This window comes from Benincasa hispida, chromosome 6 (assembly GCF_027475165.1).
Source record: "Benincasa hispida cultivar pf3 chromosome 6, pf3_genome.v1.1, whole genome shotgun sequence".
Classification (NCBI taxonomy): domain Eukaryota; kingdom Viridiplantae; phylum Streptophyta; class Magnoliopsida; order Cucurbitales; family Cucurbitaceae; genus Benincasa; species Benincasa hispida.
The window spans coordinates 42,491,372-42,508,923 of NC_143483.1; the positions used below are offsets into that span (position 1 = coordinate 42,491,372).

At 31.4% G+C, this 17,552-nt stretch overlaps 1 pseudogene; it reads left to right on the top strand.

The window, feature by feature from the left end:
- The window catches only part of LOC150035671 (leucine aminopeptidase 2, chloroplastic-like), a 38,151-nt pseudogene extending 22,651 nt beyond the window's left edge, over positions 1-15,500 (top strand).
- The last annotated feature ends 2,052 nt before the right edge of the window (positions 15,501-17,552 follow it).

The following is a 17,552-nucleotide window of genomic DNA, read 5'->3' on the forward strand; positions in this document are numbered from 1 at the left end:
ACGATTAAAAGGAATCAAAGAGTTCAACCTGATTTTTCTTTAAGAAGAGAGAAGATGAGACTAACTCATTCTAAACTTTTTTCTAATAATAAATTAACATAAATAACATAACTAAATTATCCAACGATAAGATGTTGTTCAAGGGTATATATTTAAATTTTCATTTGTTTATGAATTTTGAGATTATTTTATTTTATTTTTAAATTTTTAAAATATCCGATAATAGTGTTATTACCGATTAATCCCTATATTTTATTTCCTCGATTTTATTTTAGTTATGAAATTTTAAAATATTTATTTTGATTCATAGCTTTTTTTTTTATTTTAACAATATGAGCATGGAAAATTGAACCTCTAACTACGATGTTGATAATATACGCACAAACTCAATTAAGCTACATTCATTTTGGCAATCTATAACTTTTAGAAATATTTTGTTTTCAATCGATTATTTTGCTGTTGATTTTTAACCAATGGGTATTATGTTTTTAATACATGTATCTATATTCCAACTATTGCCATATTCAAATTAGGTGCTAGGGCAATTTTCACTTTGACTTTTAATTTTATCAATTAAAAGTCTACGATTACAAGTGGGTTGCTAATGTCATTTTATATTTAATTTACGTTAATTCACCTAATTTTAACCAAAAACAAAAGTGATAATTTATAATAACTCATTAATTTTAATGAAAATCAAAGTTTACATAAAATAAATTTGATCCCCGTAAATAAAGCAAACATGGAATTGCTCTTCCAAACTCCTAAATTTAAAAAATAAATCAAATCAAAGAGTTAATATCACCTCAACTTAAAACATTATATATTTTATTATACTTTAGAAGTCGTTGCTTAGGTTAATTAAATCAGGTAAAAAAAAATGATATTATGTTACTATTTTAAAAATCATTGTTGTCTTTGAATGTGAAGATCCAACCTAAAAGATTGAATCCAAATTGAATACAAAAAGAATCCACAAAATTATGTTGTCATGATTCAGCTTTAAGAGCAAATTATCATTTTTGAAATCATCTATTCTCTCATGTATTTTTTTTTATCACAATAATGATGAACAAACAAACAAACACCATATTCATGTGGGGCATGTTTTCAAGAGAGATGGATTATTATAATTGAATGTCATCAACTTGATGATAATTTCCCCATGAAGATGAATGTGGAAGATCCCTAGTCATTTTTACTTGAATTTATTAGTGGACTTGTGGTTTATAGGAGCGTTACAAAACCCTATGATTAAAAAAAAAAATAGCTCGCCTAGCATAGCCTAATCAAACTCTATACGATTTGAGTGCGTTATGAATTTGTTTGAAGTTTAGTTTAGAATTGTCTAATAACTTCTAAAATAATTGTCGATGACTATACATTTTTAGAAGAAAACAATTAACTTGTTTTAATATGAAGTAACACTACAACGATTTAGACTATAGATGTCAATTGACATTTTATTAACAATGATGGAGGGACTTTATAATGTTGGTTCTAGAAAATTGTGCCTTTTTTTATGGAAATGATGTACTTTTAAGTAAATTAGTTAAGAAACACGTGCATATCTTGTAGTCTTTATTTTTTAAAAAAATAAATAGTACTTTTTTTAGCCAAGTGATTTTTTTTTTTTTTTTTTGTAATTATCATAAACTTTTAACTTGTCACTCGATCATATCAATGCATCAATTTTAGGGTCATGTGTGCTTCGATCCCATTTCGATCTCTAATAAAATGGTTACTTATGAATAACGGACAAAAATAAAATCCTTCAAAGACATTAAAAAAAAAGTTAGGGTAATTATCGTAGAAGGTATGAAGTCTCTTCGCATATAAGGGTGTTTCGATGGAAGAGTTTGATTGACGAGGTGTCTGCTAAAAAGGTTTAGCTGAAGAGATATAAGGACAGAATGGAAATTGTAGAAAATTATAAGGGTAAAAGGGGAAGAGAAAGATTCTCCCCTTATTGTCCCTTTGAATATAGTACTAGTTAAGGAAAGTGCACAAAATTAAGTAAAAATTTATATAGAGAATTTTTAACATTTACTTATATAGAAACTCATAGATTAGGTTAATATATTACCTTTTTTTTTTTACAAACTACATAAATCAATACTAACTTCCTATATTTTCAAAACTAAATTATAGCGCTATCCTATTACGTATTGGATAAATCTTCTAATTTTGTTGATATTTATATGTGATTGTAGTTTTTTTTCAAAGATTTTGATTGCATAGTTATAGTTATGTATTTTTTTCAAAGATTTTGTTTGTTTTATCGGTTAAAATTATGTAAATTTTTATTTTATTCAAACAAACAAAACCATCTCATTGTTATATTTCTTTTTACCAATAATTTGGTATTATGTTTAAAAAGGTAAAATAGACACTTCAATTAAATTTTATAAATACAAAATTAAACAAGAAAATGTTTAAAAAATCTCAAAAGTTTAATATTTTTAATATTTATGCTAATATTTATTGTATAAGAAAAACCTAATTATTATTGTTATTATTTTAAAGAATATCTTATTACTTCTAGAAAGAGAGAAAAAAAGAGAGTTTGTTTGTTATTTTAAATTTTTTAATAATACATTCCACCAAAACATTCTTTTATTATTTAATACCTTATCTTTTTAGAAAAATTTAATGTCTCTATCTATATTAAGTAACAAAACATCTAAAATGAATAAAATTATAAAGTGATTTGATTTTATTAATTTAAGAAAGATTAAAAAGAGTTTTAACTCATATTGTAAATATAAGATAAACTTATGTTATTGAGAATGAATACAAGAAAATTTATATTAGAGAATGAAAATAAATAAAAAAAAAAATATAGGGAGAATCAATACACTATAATTTTTTTGACAAAAGAATCAATATAATATAATTTATCATAATAAAGATTTTAAAATTTTAAATTAGAAAGATCATATTCTAACTTTGTCCACATTTTATTTCTTAATTTTCTCAAATCTTCTCTATATGTCTCTCATATTCTTCCTATCACATTTTTCTCTCAACCAACTTTCTCTTATTATTCTTTCACTAATCTAGGGGAAAAAACCTCTAGTTTATTTAAACAACCAAATAACCACTTTCAATTTTTTAAGAGAATATTTTATTTTTCTAAATATGTTGCTTTATTGGAATAAGAGGGGAAGAACAACAAAAATACCCTTAAAAAACTCACACGTGAAGGATAGTAGATATAATAATTAAATTGAAAAATTCAAACGAAAAGTAATTCTCTATTTTATAACTCCTCCCTACGTATCTTTTTCTTTCCGTATTGTCTCGATTTTTTCCTCTATTTCTCACTCCTCTCTCCCTGTTGTCTCTACTCTCCTCATTCCCTCTTGGTTAGCTGAATTCAATATTGAAAACATAGAAAGGACTCCTTGATTTGGCATAAACATAAATAAATAATAGTCATCATCTAATGGAAGTATATAACCAAAATAAGCATTTACATTGTTTTATTGAGAATCACTCCTCTCTCTTCTTTATTGTCTTTACTCTCTACAATAGTTGAATTCAATACTAAAAACACAGGAAAGATTCCTCCATTTGACCAAAAAAATCATGCTTTAAAATATATAATCAATATGAGCACTTACATTGTTCTATTGAGAATGTTTCTTTTTCTTGATGATGTTGCCGATGGCCCAATGAAAGTGGTAGTGATTAGAGTTATAACTTGAAAGGAATGAAAATGAATAAAAAACACACATGAGAGTTACCTTTATTTTGAAGAGATGGATTGCTCCTAATATCTCTAATCCCCATCATATAAATTAAATGTATATTGAATGAAAGGATAGTTGAAAGGGGTGTGAGAGTTTTAATGCATGAGGGGCAAATAAAAGAATGTTCTACCAAATGAAAAGATGTTTTATAGACAATGTGCAAAGGTTCACGTATAAATAACTAACAGTTCACATATAAATAACTAACAAAGATATAGTAGGTATATACCTAAATATGAGGGGCAAAATGAGAACATACAGATTCTCCCACTTGGCCCCTTTTATAGATTTCACATATAATGACATCAAAAACCCATCACCGAATGTAATGCTATAATGGTGGTTATAAACTGCCATTAAAAGTTGAAAAAGACACGTTGTAACAAATTGAAAAGTCACCTAGAATGATCCTAAATGACGACAGTTAAAAAGTGTCACCAATAAATGGCTATAATGATGGTTTTCGACCGCCATCAAGATATATAAAAATTAGAGTTCTAATTAAAGTAAAAATGATGTCGTTTACTGAAAGCCATAACTATCATTGTAGACATCTCAAAACAATATCAGTACGATGTCATTGGCGTTGATGTCAATTTTAAACTGCCATCATAGCTACCCATCGTCATACATATACGATGGTGGAGTTTGTTGTGACAATTCTAAGTAGTTATCATATCCTCGGTGACATTTATAAAGACGACAGTTTGAAATCCATCATCATATATATATCAATTTATGTCCAAATTCAACTTTTTTTTAAGTCAAATATTGTAATGTGATTTAGTAGGGTAGATTTCAAACTTTGAAAAGTAGAATAAATAGAAATTTTAGGAATGGGCTAGAAGAGGCATGAACTTAGCCATACAAAAATCATTCTCCTTCGCATTTGTCCCATAGATGTGACAAACAAGATAAATTTATGGATATGAATTGTTGGGTGGTCCATCGTTATTTTACATTTTAATCATATATCTTATTTATGATTTTTTTTAAAAAAAAAAATAACGTTATTTGAGAGGTGTTAGATGATGGGATGTTGAAAGATTGATTTTTAAGAAACAATTTTGATAAAGAATGTTTGCATATGAGAAAATTATCAGAAATAATACCATCAACTTTTCATCTTTCAAAACTAACACGTTTTTCGAAAAATTGTTAAATTAATTTTTCTCGATGGATGATCGACCACAGAGATTTAGTTGAAAATTTTACTTTTTTCAACTTATCGAAATTTTAGTAATTTTTCCAAATATTAGATCCAAATCTTATATATTTTCAAATTTTCTCTAAAATCAGTTATCTTTATAGAATATTATATTCAATTCTGATATAATTTTAAGCCAATTTATGTTTCCACGATTATATGAATTTCTAAATTTCTAAATGTATTTACCGATTAGATTTTTTTCAAATGGATAATTGCATTTTGATTTTTAAATTTTGAGAAAGATTAAATTTTGCAAAAAGAAAAAAAAAAGGTAATATATGAAAAATATATAAAATCTCAAGATTAATCTGCCCAAGAATTCAGCAATCTCGATGTTAATCTGACCGAGATTCATACCGAGATTTTATATATTTTTCATATTTTACTTTTTTTTAAAAGAAAATTAATCTTTCCAAAAATTTAAAAATTAAAATCAATCACCTAGATCCATCTAAAAAAATCATTTGGATAATTAGTAAATTGATTTGGAAATTAGAAATTTGGCTAAATATTTTTTTAAAAAAATTACGTAAGATTTTAATATAATATTTGGTAAATATAATCGAAATTGGAGAAAACTTGAAAATATATAAGATTTGGTATAAGATTTAGGAAGATCGCATAATAGTTTAGAAAAATTACTAGAATCTCGGTGTAATCTCTACAAGGTGTACCAAGAAAGGCCCAAAATGGCCAAAACAATCTAAAAAAAGCTATTTTTTAACTTGGTGGTCGATCTCGCTCGAGATTGACTGAAAGTTATTTGAACGAGTTTTCAAAAAGAGTGTTAATTTTGTAAGGTGAAAACTTAAAATTGTTATTTCTGATAATTTTCTCGTGTCGTTTACTATATATATATATATATTGTTTTATTAGTAATATAAGTATGTGGTAACTATTTATATTTTTCTTTTCTGGTTCTTTACTAACTTTCCTAAAATGAAACACAAAAGTTTGGAAAGTACTAAAATTGGTTTGATGTTTTATTTTTTCGTTTTTCATAAAATTCAACTAAAATCATTATTTTATTATTTCTAACTTAAAATGCATAATCAATATTAAAAATTAAACCTTTTTCTAAAACAAAATAAAATTTTCATCTTTTTTAATACAATATTTAAGAGAATAAAGAAATACGCCAAAAAATAAACATAGCTTAGGAGATGGCCAAAAAATTATTACAGAAGGAGAAAAATGAAATAAATTACTAGATTAAAATGAAGTAAGATGTCTCTCCTTTTTGAAAAATTAGCCTGAAAAAAAGTTGAATAGGTAATTGTAGATAAAAAAAAAAAATTGAATCGCATTATCTAAAGGTTTGAACCACATCAATGAATTTGGAACTTATCAAAATTCAAGAGCGTAAAATAGCTTTCCAAATGAGGGAAAAAAAAGATTACTTAGAACAAAACTTCAAAACTTATAATACAAAAAATATGTTCGAATCAAATGGATATACTAACTTAGAACAAAACTTCAAAACTTATAAACTTCCTCTAACCCTTCGTCTTATTTGTCTTGGTTCAAGTAATGTCCCCAACATTTGTAGAACATATACCAAATTTAAAGTGTTCATCTATTCGTTATTTATTTTTCTTTTCATTGTCATTTTATGAAGCTCTTTCGTTTGTTTGAGTTTCTTTAGATTTGATGGTAGTCAAATGTACATCTTTGGTTTTGATTCAGGATTCTTTTTACATTGAATTTTCAGTTATAAAAATATTTAAATATATAAACAAGATTAACCAAATTACGTACCTACTAATATGATGAAGTTCTTTTAGTGAAAGTTAAAAATAAAATTACATGGACATGAACTTAAAACAAACATCATAATAAGAATTTTTAACTTCTCTTTTTACCTTTAAATCTTTCTATAATGTCTACTTTGGCCTCAAAATCACATCCCTCGTGTTTTGTACATAGACTTTGTTCTTTTTACTTTTTTTTCTCAATTTAATTTTACATTCCCTTTTTGTCATTAGATCTTCCAACCATTTCTTTCTTCTTTTTTATTTAGTTTTGAGTTTTTTTTTATTAATAAAGGTTTAATAAAGAGTGAAATTTAAAATCATAAATCTTTAACAAATATATACAAATCCTTTAACATAATAACTACATTTCCTACTACATTCCTTACTTTGCATCATGCACATAATCTCTGTAATAATGGGTTTCCATTGCATTTCCATTATTAAAATATTATTCTAGAAGCATCTAGTTAAATGATTTTCCTTAGATCTTTTTGCATGTAGAGAAAAAACTATTTTGCATTTTGTAAGTTAAACTTTATCTTTGCTAGTAATAATTGAACACTTGATACTGATTCTTTTTTTAGTCATTTTTTCTTTTTCATTTTTTTTTTTTTTTTTTTTAAGAATAGTACCACTTTCTAAAATTCTTCCAGCACTAGTTAAATGATTTTCCTTAAATCACTTTTCAAATACTTTGAAGTAAGAAAAATCTTTACTTCAAAATTTTGAAAATTACTTCGTTCCAATAGCTAATAAACTGTTGCATACTCTAACCAATAATTATCTCAAACACACCTTAAATCAGAATCAACTACATTCCTTTTTCATCTTTAAAGTGCTCGTATGTTTTCCATGAAGTATTAATAGAGTATGTTACATGTTTGTTAAAATATTTCAAAGATAAATTTTGCTACAAAAGACATTGATGTGTTGGAATAGAATGGAGACTTGCTTGTTGTGGGTGTGATAGAGAAAGATGTGGTCAAAGCTGAAAACTTCAACTTTAAGAATCCACTTTTGCATAAGTTGGATGCAATCTTGGGTGGATTGTTAGCTGAAGCTTCCTTAGATGAAGATTTCTCTGGAAAGTCAGGCCAATCTATTGTTTTTAGAGTTTCTGGCTTAAGCTTTAAGAGGGTTAGTTTATTTGGGCTTGGCAAGTCAGCTTTTAGTGCAACAGTCTTTGTTGGTCTAGGTGAGACCATTGTAGCAGCTGCAAAAACATCTCAAGCAGTTTCAGTTGTTGTAGCTCTTGCCTTCTCAGAGGACCTTTTAGATGAATCAAAGCCTGAAATTGCCTCGGCCATTGCACTTGGTACATGTTCTATAATCTTTAAACTATGTACTTACCCAATATTACTATTAAAATGTAACTACAAACACACCTTGGTGCTTGAGTAGGGTTTGTTTATGTCCTATTTGACACTAAATTTTCTCTACATCACAGGAATTATCATTGGGATATTTGATGATAATAGATATAGATCAGACCCCAAAATGACTGCACTTCAATCTTTAGATATTCTTGGTTTTGGATCTAGACCTGATATGGACCAAAAGTTGAAAATGCACAAAGTGTCAGTTCTGGGATAGTGTTTCTAAGAGAACTTGTAAATTCATCTACAAATATACTTACACCAGGTTCGATCCTATTTATGTTGTATTTTTATCTGCCATTTACTTCTTTGCTAGTGGACAATGGTATCAATAACATTTTTAAGTTTTTTCTTTTTTGCATTTGTACTCTTGAACTAATATTGAGTTTCAACTTGGATATTGTTGGGGTTGATGCCTTAAATCCCGTGGGTCCTATAGTTTGTAATTGTATTGTACAAACAGTTTATTTATTTAATAAAATCTTAGGTATTTTATTCGACATTTAGTAGTATTAACCCACAAAACCAATAAGCAAACATCCAAGGTTTTCTTTTGTAACTTAAACATGTATGTAGAGACATATAGGTGAATTGTGTTTAAGTGATAACTTGAACAGTCTGTAGTAGATGGATAAGGCTGGGTACTTTATCCTGGTGACACTACGAATACGACCCGCTTTGTAGATGTTACAATTGTTGTAAAGTTCTACAAATGATCTGATCCTGAACATTCATGTAAATACAAGTAAGAGGGGTGTTCTATACAAAAAGGTTTGTATAAGACCGGACCACAAAATGAATAGTCTCATTATATAACACCATTAATAATAGAGATTTACATTTCACCGATGACCATGGGTGACATGACCTAAATTTTGAGTGAGTTGTGAACTCCGAACTATGAAGACCGTCCTTTAATTTATATGGGTGAGAGTGGTCAGTTCACCGACTCAATATGCCTACCATGTTGGGAATTCGTCTGATTGGGAGTTGGGAACACAGTTACACAGGACAGAATTTACTCCTTCTCTAATGTCGGGGTAAGTAGATAAATTGATCCCTTAAGGATTGATGTCAGAGTTTAAACAATATGGCACCACGCCCTCTCTTAACTCGAGAGGGGTTTGGTCATAGTTTTGTTAGGATTGGTGTCTTAATTCTTCCGAAGTCTCATAGTTTGTAAACAGTTGTACACATTGTTATTAATAAAATAAGCGTTATTTTATTTGCATTTACTCATATCCAATAAACAAAGATCTGTGGTTATTGTATGTAAACTTAAGCATGTATATGAGATATACAAGTGGATCATGTTTTAAGTAATAACCTAAAAGATCTGTAGTATAAGGATAAAGGAGAGATACCTTATCTTGGTGACACTACGGATACGATCCACTTTGTAAAGGTTTACAAGTGTTGTGAACTACTACAAATGGTCTGATCCTAACCATTCATGTGGAGATATGCAAGCGGAGGTATCCTATACAAAGAGTTTGTATAAGATCGGACCACGAGATGATTCGTCTCTTTATATAACGTCGTTGATACTTGAGACTTACATCTCACTATAACGATCATAGGTGACATGACCTTAATCCTGAGTGTTTTGGAACTCCTGCCTTTGAGGGTGGTCCTTTGATTAGTATGGGTGAGAGTGGTAAGATTGCCAACTCAACAAGCCTACCTTTTTGGGGATTTGTCTAATTTGGGAGCTGAGAACTCAGTTAGATAAGACGGAATTCACTCCTTCCCCGAAGTAGGGGTAAGTAGATAGATTGCTCTCTTAAGGGCTGATTGTGGGACTTGAACATAGTGCCCACATCCTCTCTTTGGAAGAAAGGACCTAATCAGAGTAGGACTATAACTTATTGTTCATTAAAGAAATCAGTGGTACTTAAGGAGTTAGATGTAACTATAGGAAAAAAATGGTAAATTGGCCCAACTGTACTTACGAGCAATCTGTGAAGGGTTATCACACTGTTGATTGGTTGATATGGACACAAAAATATATCTGTAGTGAGAAGAGTGCAGTTGTTGGTCTTTAGTGGAGTGCCTGATAGTTAACGGATGGTGGATCTCACGACTAAAGAGTTTAGTCATTTATTCACGTATCATTGGAGCTTCAAGCTACAAGTCCATAAGGTTCCCTTGGTAGCTCAATGGATTCAAGTTGAGAATTAGTTCTTGGGGTTAGTTTGAAGTGTTCAAATTAACAAGAGGAAATTCAATTATATATGATATAATTGGCATGATGTATGAGATACATCAAGTGGAGGATTAATGTAAATATGATTTACATTAAGTACCATAAAATAGAAAAAGAACTATGGTTTGTATGTTTCATGAGATAAAATATTAAAACTATAGGTTATAAATGAAGGAAATCGATCACGAGGATTTCCATGAGCAGTGGAAAGATCATTCCAAATTACAATCATGTATGAACATTACAAATTACAGTCAAAACAAAAACAAACGGTTATGCATTCATTACAGAAATTATAGCATGAAAATACAAATGAACAAGGAGAAATGTTACGAACATTTGTAGACTCGTCTCCACGCTCCTTGATCATAAATGCTTAAACACAGCAACCTCGAACGTTCGTCCAACACGACCGCTACTCTGCACGAACACCACGTACTCAAACTTAGCGATTTCCTCGATCACAAACACCTCAACAGCACGAATGGCCTCCACAAAACCCCGACGGTGTCGAGTTGAGTATGACACCACCAAGAAGGCTACCTTGGTATTCTCAGTGTGAGAATCCAGAGGGTGGGCTCTGTGTGGACTTGGTTTGAGGCAGAAGACGGAGGAGACAACAATCGTGTAAACGATTGAGCAAGTGGGAAATGGCTACAACCTATCGTATAGGTCAATACCCAATCGTTTAGCAAAAGCTAAGCGATCGTCTAACAAAAGCTAAGCAATCATTTAGCTCATCACTTAGCCACGTGTCTGTCGCCTATAAAAACTACACGATTGTTTACCTTGGTCAAGTTATCGCTTAGTAAATCTATGTTTACTTGACAACTTTCGTGAGATTCTTCTTTCGAGAGAGAAAATCTCAAAAACAATCTTTTCAACATTAAAAAACTTACTAAAATTAGGAAAACAATTTTCCTCTTATCTCACGGTTATCTTGAACTACCAATAACCTTCCACTCAATTGGTTATTAGAGAAAAAGATTTAATTATCCAATAATTAATATTATTATAAATATAAATGATAACCAACTTATCATACTATATTTATAACCTATAGTTTTAATATTTCATCTCATGAAACATATAAACCACAGTTCTTTTTCTATTCCATGGTACTTAATATAAATTTCATTTACATTAATCCTTCACTAGATGTATCTTATACATCATACCGATCATATCATATATAATCAAAATACCTCTTGTTAATTTGAACATTTCAAATTAACACCAGAACTAAATCCATTGAGCTACCAATGGGACCTTATGGACCTGTAGCTCGAAGCTCCAACGGTATGTGAATAACTAACTAAACTCTTTAGTCATAGAATCCACCATCCGTTAACTGCCAAGCACTCCACTAAAGACCGACAGCTGAACTCTCCTTACCACAAATATATTATATGTCCATCTTAACCAATCAGCAGCGCAACAACCCTTCACAAATTGCTCGTATGTATAGTTGGACCAATAACCGTTATGCCCCTGTAGTTACATCTAACTTCTTAAGTACCGCTGATCCCTCTAATGAACATAAGTCATAGTCCTACTATGACTGAATCCTCTCTTCCAAAGAGAAATTGTAGCCAATATATTCAAGTCCCGGAATCAGTCCTTAAGGGAGCAATCTCTATACTTATCCCTGCTTCGGGAAAGGAGTGAATTCCATCTTGTGGATTGAGTTCCCAGCTCCCAGATCAGACAAGTCCCCAAAAAGGTAGGCATGTTGAGTTGGCAATCTGGCCACTCTCACCTATACTAATCAAAGGGTCGCCCTCAAAGGCAGGAGTTCCCAAAACACTCAAGATTGAGATCGTGTCACCTATGGTCATTTAGGTGAGATGTAAGTCTCTAGTATCAACGGTATTATATACAGAGTCTAGTCATCTCGTGGTCCGGGTCTTATACAAACTCTTTGTATAGGACACCCCTGCTCCACGTCTCCACATGAATGGTCAGGATCTATCATCTGTAGTAGTTTATAACACTTGCAAACCTCTACAAAGTGGGTCGTATCCGTAGTGTCACCAGGATCAAGTATTCCACCTTAATCCTTATACTATAGACCTATTTAGGTTATCACTTAAGGCATGATCCACTTGTATATCACATATACATGCTTAAGTTCACATAAGATAACCAAGGAGCTTTGTTTATTGGATATGAGTAAATGCCAGAATGAAATAACAATTATTTTATTCATCAAACAATGTGTAACATTACAAACAACGAGACTCCGGGAGAATTAGGACACTAATCCTAACAATAAATATAACATGGTAAGTTGGTTATCATATTTATTTATAATATATTAATTATATGATAATTAATTTCTTTTTCTCTAACAATCGATTGAGTGGAAGGTTATTGGTGGTTTTATGGTAACCGTGAGATAAAAGTCAAAATGTTTTCCTAAATTTGGAAGTTACTTCATTCGGAAAGAACTCATGGATAAACTATCAAGTGAAAGAGTTTCATTAAGCGATAGCTGACAGAGATTAAACGATAGTCATTTAGCTTATCGTAGCTAAACGATTGAGTGGCTAAGTCTATACGATAGGCTGCCGTTTGCTACACGATCGAGCACATCGTCTATACGATAAACAGCATCTTATCTCCCACTTGCTCGATCGTCTGCTCAATCATAGTCCTCCAGTCTCTTCCTTAAGTCAAGATCATACAGAGCCCACAACTCTTGGATTCTCACACCGAGAATACTAAGGTAACCATTATGGTGGTGTCCTCACTCAGTTCGTGGATCGAGTTAGACTCGATTGGGTTCGAGGAGCCGTTCATTGTGTTAGTGTTGTTGGCAACAGTCTGTTCGTTGCATTCGAAAGTTGTTGTGGATGCTTTTAGATTGATCGAGTGATTCGTGAAGAATGGTTCTTCAAAGGTATGCATCCTCTATCCCTTGTATCATCCTTTAGCATGCTATAATTTCTTGTTGTACATGACCTGTTAGTTTTCGTTCTTATACTGTAATTGTTTGTGTTCAATTTGAATGAAATTTGGAACGATCCCTTCCGCTGCTCATGGAAATCCTCATGCTTGATTTCCTTCAAGTTAGACTATGACTTATTGTTCATTAGAGGGATTAGTGGTCTGTAGGGACAAAATGATAATTTTGGCCCAGGTGTTACGAGAAATTTGTGAAGGGTCATCGCATTGTTGACTGGTTATATCCAATAGACACATAAATATATGGCCACATTGGGTTTACTATAGATATATTTAAGGAAGCAATCTATCAAGCCCCGAAATTACTCCTTAAAGCTTGATTCCGGGGCTTGAACGATGTGGTACCACATGCCTTCTCATGGCCCAAGAGGTGTCCACACATAGTAGGACTATGTTGTATTGTCCATTAGAAGGATCAGTGGTACTTAAGGAGTTAGATGTAATTACAGGGGCAAAATAGTAAATTGACCCAGCTGTACTTACAAGCATCTGTGAAGGGTTATCGTACTGTTGATTGGTTATATCCGATGGATACAGAAATATATCTATAGTGAGAAGAGTGAAATTGTCGGTCTTTAGTCGAATGTCTGGCAGTTAATGGATGGTGAATCTCGTGGCTAAAGAGTTTAGTCAGTTATTCACGTACCATTGAAGCTTCGAGCCATAGGTCCATAAGGTCCCATTGGTAGCTCAACGGATTCAAGTTGAGAATCAGTTTTTGGGTCAGTTTGAAGTGTTCAAATTAACAAGAGGGAGCTCGATTATATATGATATAATTGAACTGGTCAATTATATATGATATAGTTGACATAATATATGAGATACATTAATTGGAGCAAAATGATATAAACATGATTTATATCTAGTGGAGGAGAAAAGAACTATGGTTCATATGTTGCATATGATGTGATATTAAACCATAGGTTATAAATATAATATGATTATATTTATTTTTTAATTAAATAATTATGGGATAATTGTTGCCCAGCTTTTTCTTCGTAACTGAATGAGTTAGTGGGAGGTTGCATTCAGTCTTCGTAACTGAAGGATAAAATAAAAATTGTTTTCATTTTGCAAGAAATCAGACATTCGCTCACCGATTGTGTATACTGCCTATCGCCTAACAAACCGAGAGCATACACGACAGCTTAATGTTTATTAAATATCGTATGATCACATACACGCACGCTTTTCCTAAACGATCGCATAGAATTTACTAAACGATCGTCTAGCTTTTTTCTACGTAATCGCACGCCTGAGCATTTTACTAAACGATGTCTATACGATCAAGCCCCTGTTACTACATGATCGTGTACCTTTACCTAAACGATCAAGCATTTGTCTATACGATAGACTCTCAATATTTCTCACTTGCTTAGTCGTGGTAAACGATCGTTTCTTTCTCCTTCCCTCTACCAAATCCAATAGAGCTCACACCTCTCAGATTCTCACTCCGAGAATACCGAAAGTTCCAAGTGGTGGTGTCTTCCCTACTGCTGTGTTCTTAAGGAGTCTATTTGTGGGTAGACGACATCGATTTGATGGACGATAGCCTTGAGGATCTCAGTGACAGCGAGATTGGCTTTCTGGACGAGAGCGAGATTTCTGTGGAGAAGAGTTCTTCATCTGGTATGTATCTTGTTCTCTTTTGTTGATTAAAGTTTCAAAGCATGCCTGTAATTTGTTGTTAATGCATAACTTGTATGTTTTATTATGAATGCGGTAATTCTATCACAATAAGTTTGGAATGATCTTGCTTCCGCTCAGAGGTACTCTTTAATAAGAGTTCCTTCGGGTTCGTGACCAATTGGAGAGGAATATCGTGAAGAATTGGTTCTTCAAGAGGTTAGTCAACCAAACCCCTATTTCTCCTCTTTTTCTTTGTTAAGCATGCTGTAAATTTTGTTAAAGTGCATAATTATTTCTTCTGTAATTTTAATTCACTGTGAAAATTGAAAATTGGGACATGATCCTGCTTACGCTTCGGACTTCATAGTCCCTTCATTTCATATCCTGTAACCATACATGGTACTAACTTTGAGAAATTACATCCATATGATTAGAGGAATTGGCAAAAGAGATTTTAACATTACCCAAATGTACAGTGATGTTCTTTCTGCAAAAAAATTTTATGAGGGAAAAATCATAGAAATAAAGATGGGGTCATATATTTGTGTGACTGCAGTAACCAATCAATTCGGCAAAAACAAGCTATCAAAGAACCCTAATTAAACTATTGATTTAGTTTTTGCAACGATACTTCAGAGGTTTAGAGCAGCAGCCACCGAATGGTGATCAACTACCTCTCCCATGAATTGAGACAATCTCAATTAATTACTAATACCAGAATAACTCTTATTCCTATAGTTTTTAGCTATTGTTTTTCGGTCAAAGATTCATTAACTAGCTTAATTCATTCCATAAGTGTGACCTTACCATTTTCAGATCTCAGAGGTACTTTTCAATAGGCTACCGGATCCTAGAGGTACTTTTCAATAGGCTACCGGATCCCAGAGGTATGTTTCAACAGGCTACCGTAAAAAAAGACAATTGTTGAAGATTAACCTAAGAAACCCTATTCATTACTGAAGTTTGCGTTGTTTCGAATCCTATGATCCACCCTCAGAAAGTGTACCCGCTTCAGGACGACACACAAGCAGATTAAAGGAATCTCACGATGCAACCTAATAGAGGAGACTGTAGGATATGTTCACACACTTTCTTCTCCCACTTACTATGAACACTTTTCCTATTCACCTTGGTATTAACTTATGCAAATACTTTCCATAGGGAGGTCGCGCTCAGGACAACACGAAATCAAGCATGGATCTCACGATGTGAACTCTCAAGGACGTGAGAGCTAAAAATTGATGTATCCCATATACCATTTTTCTCCTACTGGAGTGTTATACCCTTTTAAGGTTTTATTATACTTAGTTAAATTCTAGCTAATGAATCTATCTAAGTCTATGCCTATTATAACTCTTATAATTAACTTGGTGATATTGCATGCTAACAGGGCTAAAGTTAATTTAATTCAAATTCCAGGTCAGTTCCCAAGTAGGAGGTGTTCTGTAAACTATCATCTTAAGTATCCCCAACCTGGACAGAACTTCACTAATAGAGTTCCCTTATAACCTAAAGTCCTACTTGTCTTATTCGGTCATATTTTAAAACTATTAAAAAGATAGGACTTAATTCTAATCCTATTAGAATTAATGTGATCTAAGGTCTAAATTAATTTTACATAATTTAAAATTAATTCCAATTCTCTAAGATCCTAAGTTTGCATACAACTCTTTATTATAGGTTGACAGTTACTAAAAATTAATTTTATAACTATTACAAAATTAATTATTAGCCTATAATCATGCTTTCTATAGTTTAATTAATTAACAATCAAATTCTAATTAATAAGAAAACCATATTACATGCATTTCATGATTTTAATATAGCAATTATATTAAACTATGGATGTGTCATGCTCAATGCAATTTGACTTTCAACTTTATTAATATAACACTTATATTAAACAATTCATGAAAATCAACCAAGTATATACAAAACATTAATAAATATAACCCTTTATATTTACCTAAGTGATGTCATGCATCATGCTTTTCCAATTTCATGTATTTAACATATCAAAATATATTAAATAACTCATGAAATTTTATATACCATGCATTAATACCATATATTATTACCCTTATAATATATTAAAATGCATGAACATGCTTGACCTATGGTGGGATTTATCTAAATAACATCCATAAAGCATTTAAATAACAAATGAACTAGTAATTTGGCCCCTAGGATAAAATAAGCAATAAATTACAATAATTTTGCAAATTTTATCCTAAAAACACCTTTTGTCGCTTCAGAACCAGACTAGACCAACCCAAACCGCTTTGACCCAAACCCAAAAATCATGAACCAAACCCAGCACAAAATCAGACCAGACCACCTTGAACCAGCTGAACCAAATTGAACCACCCTAAACCACAGTTGAACCACGCACAACGCAAACCCTTGCGTAACACATGTCATAGCTTTGCAATGCTACGATATCAAAAAGCAATTCTGGGCAAATCATCGAATTTTTCTTCTTTTTTGGCCAAAATTGGTCTCGATCCTTCATTATAAATACCTCTAATTCTAGACATGGACTTACAAAAGACTCGAATTACATGACAATATGCACAAAAACATAAGGGCCATAACAAGTTGATCAAATCAAACATGTAAATCTAAGGCCAAAATTTACCGTAAACATTCATTCGC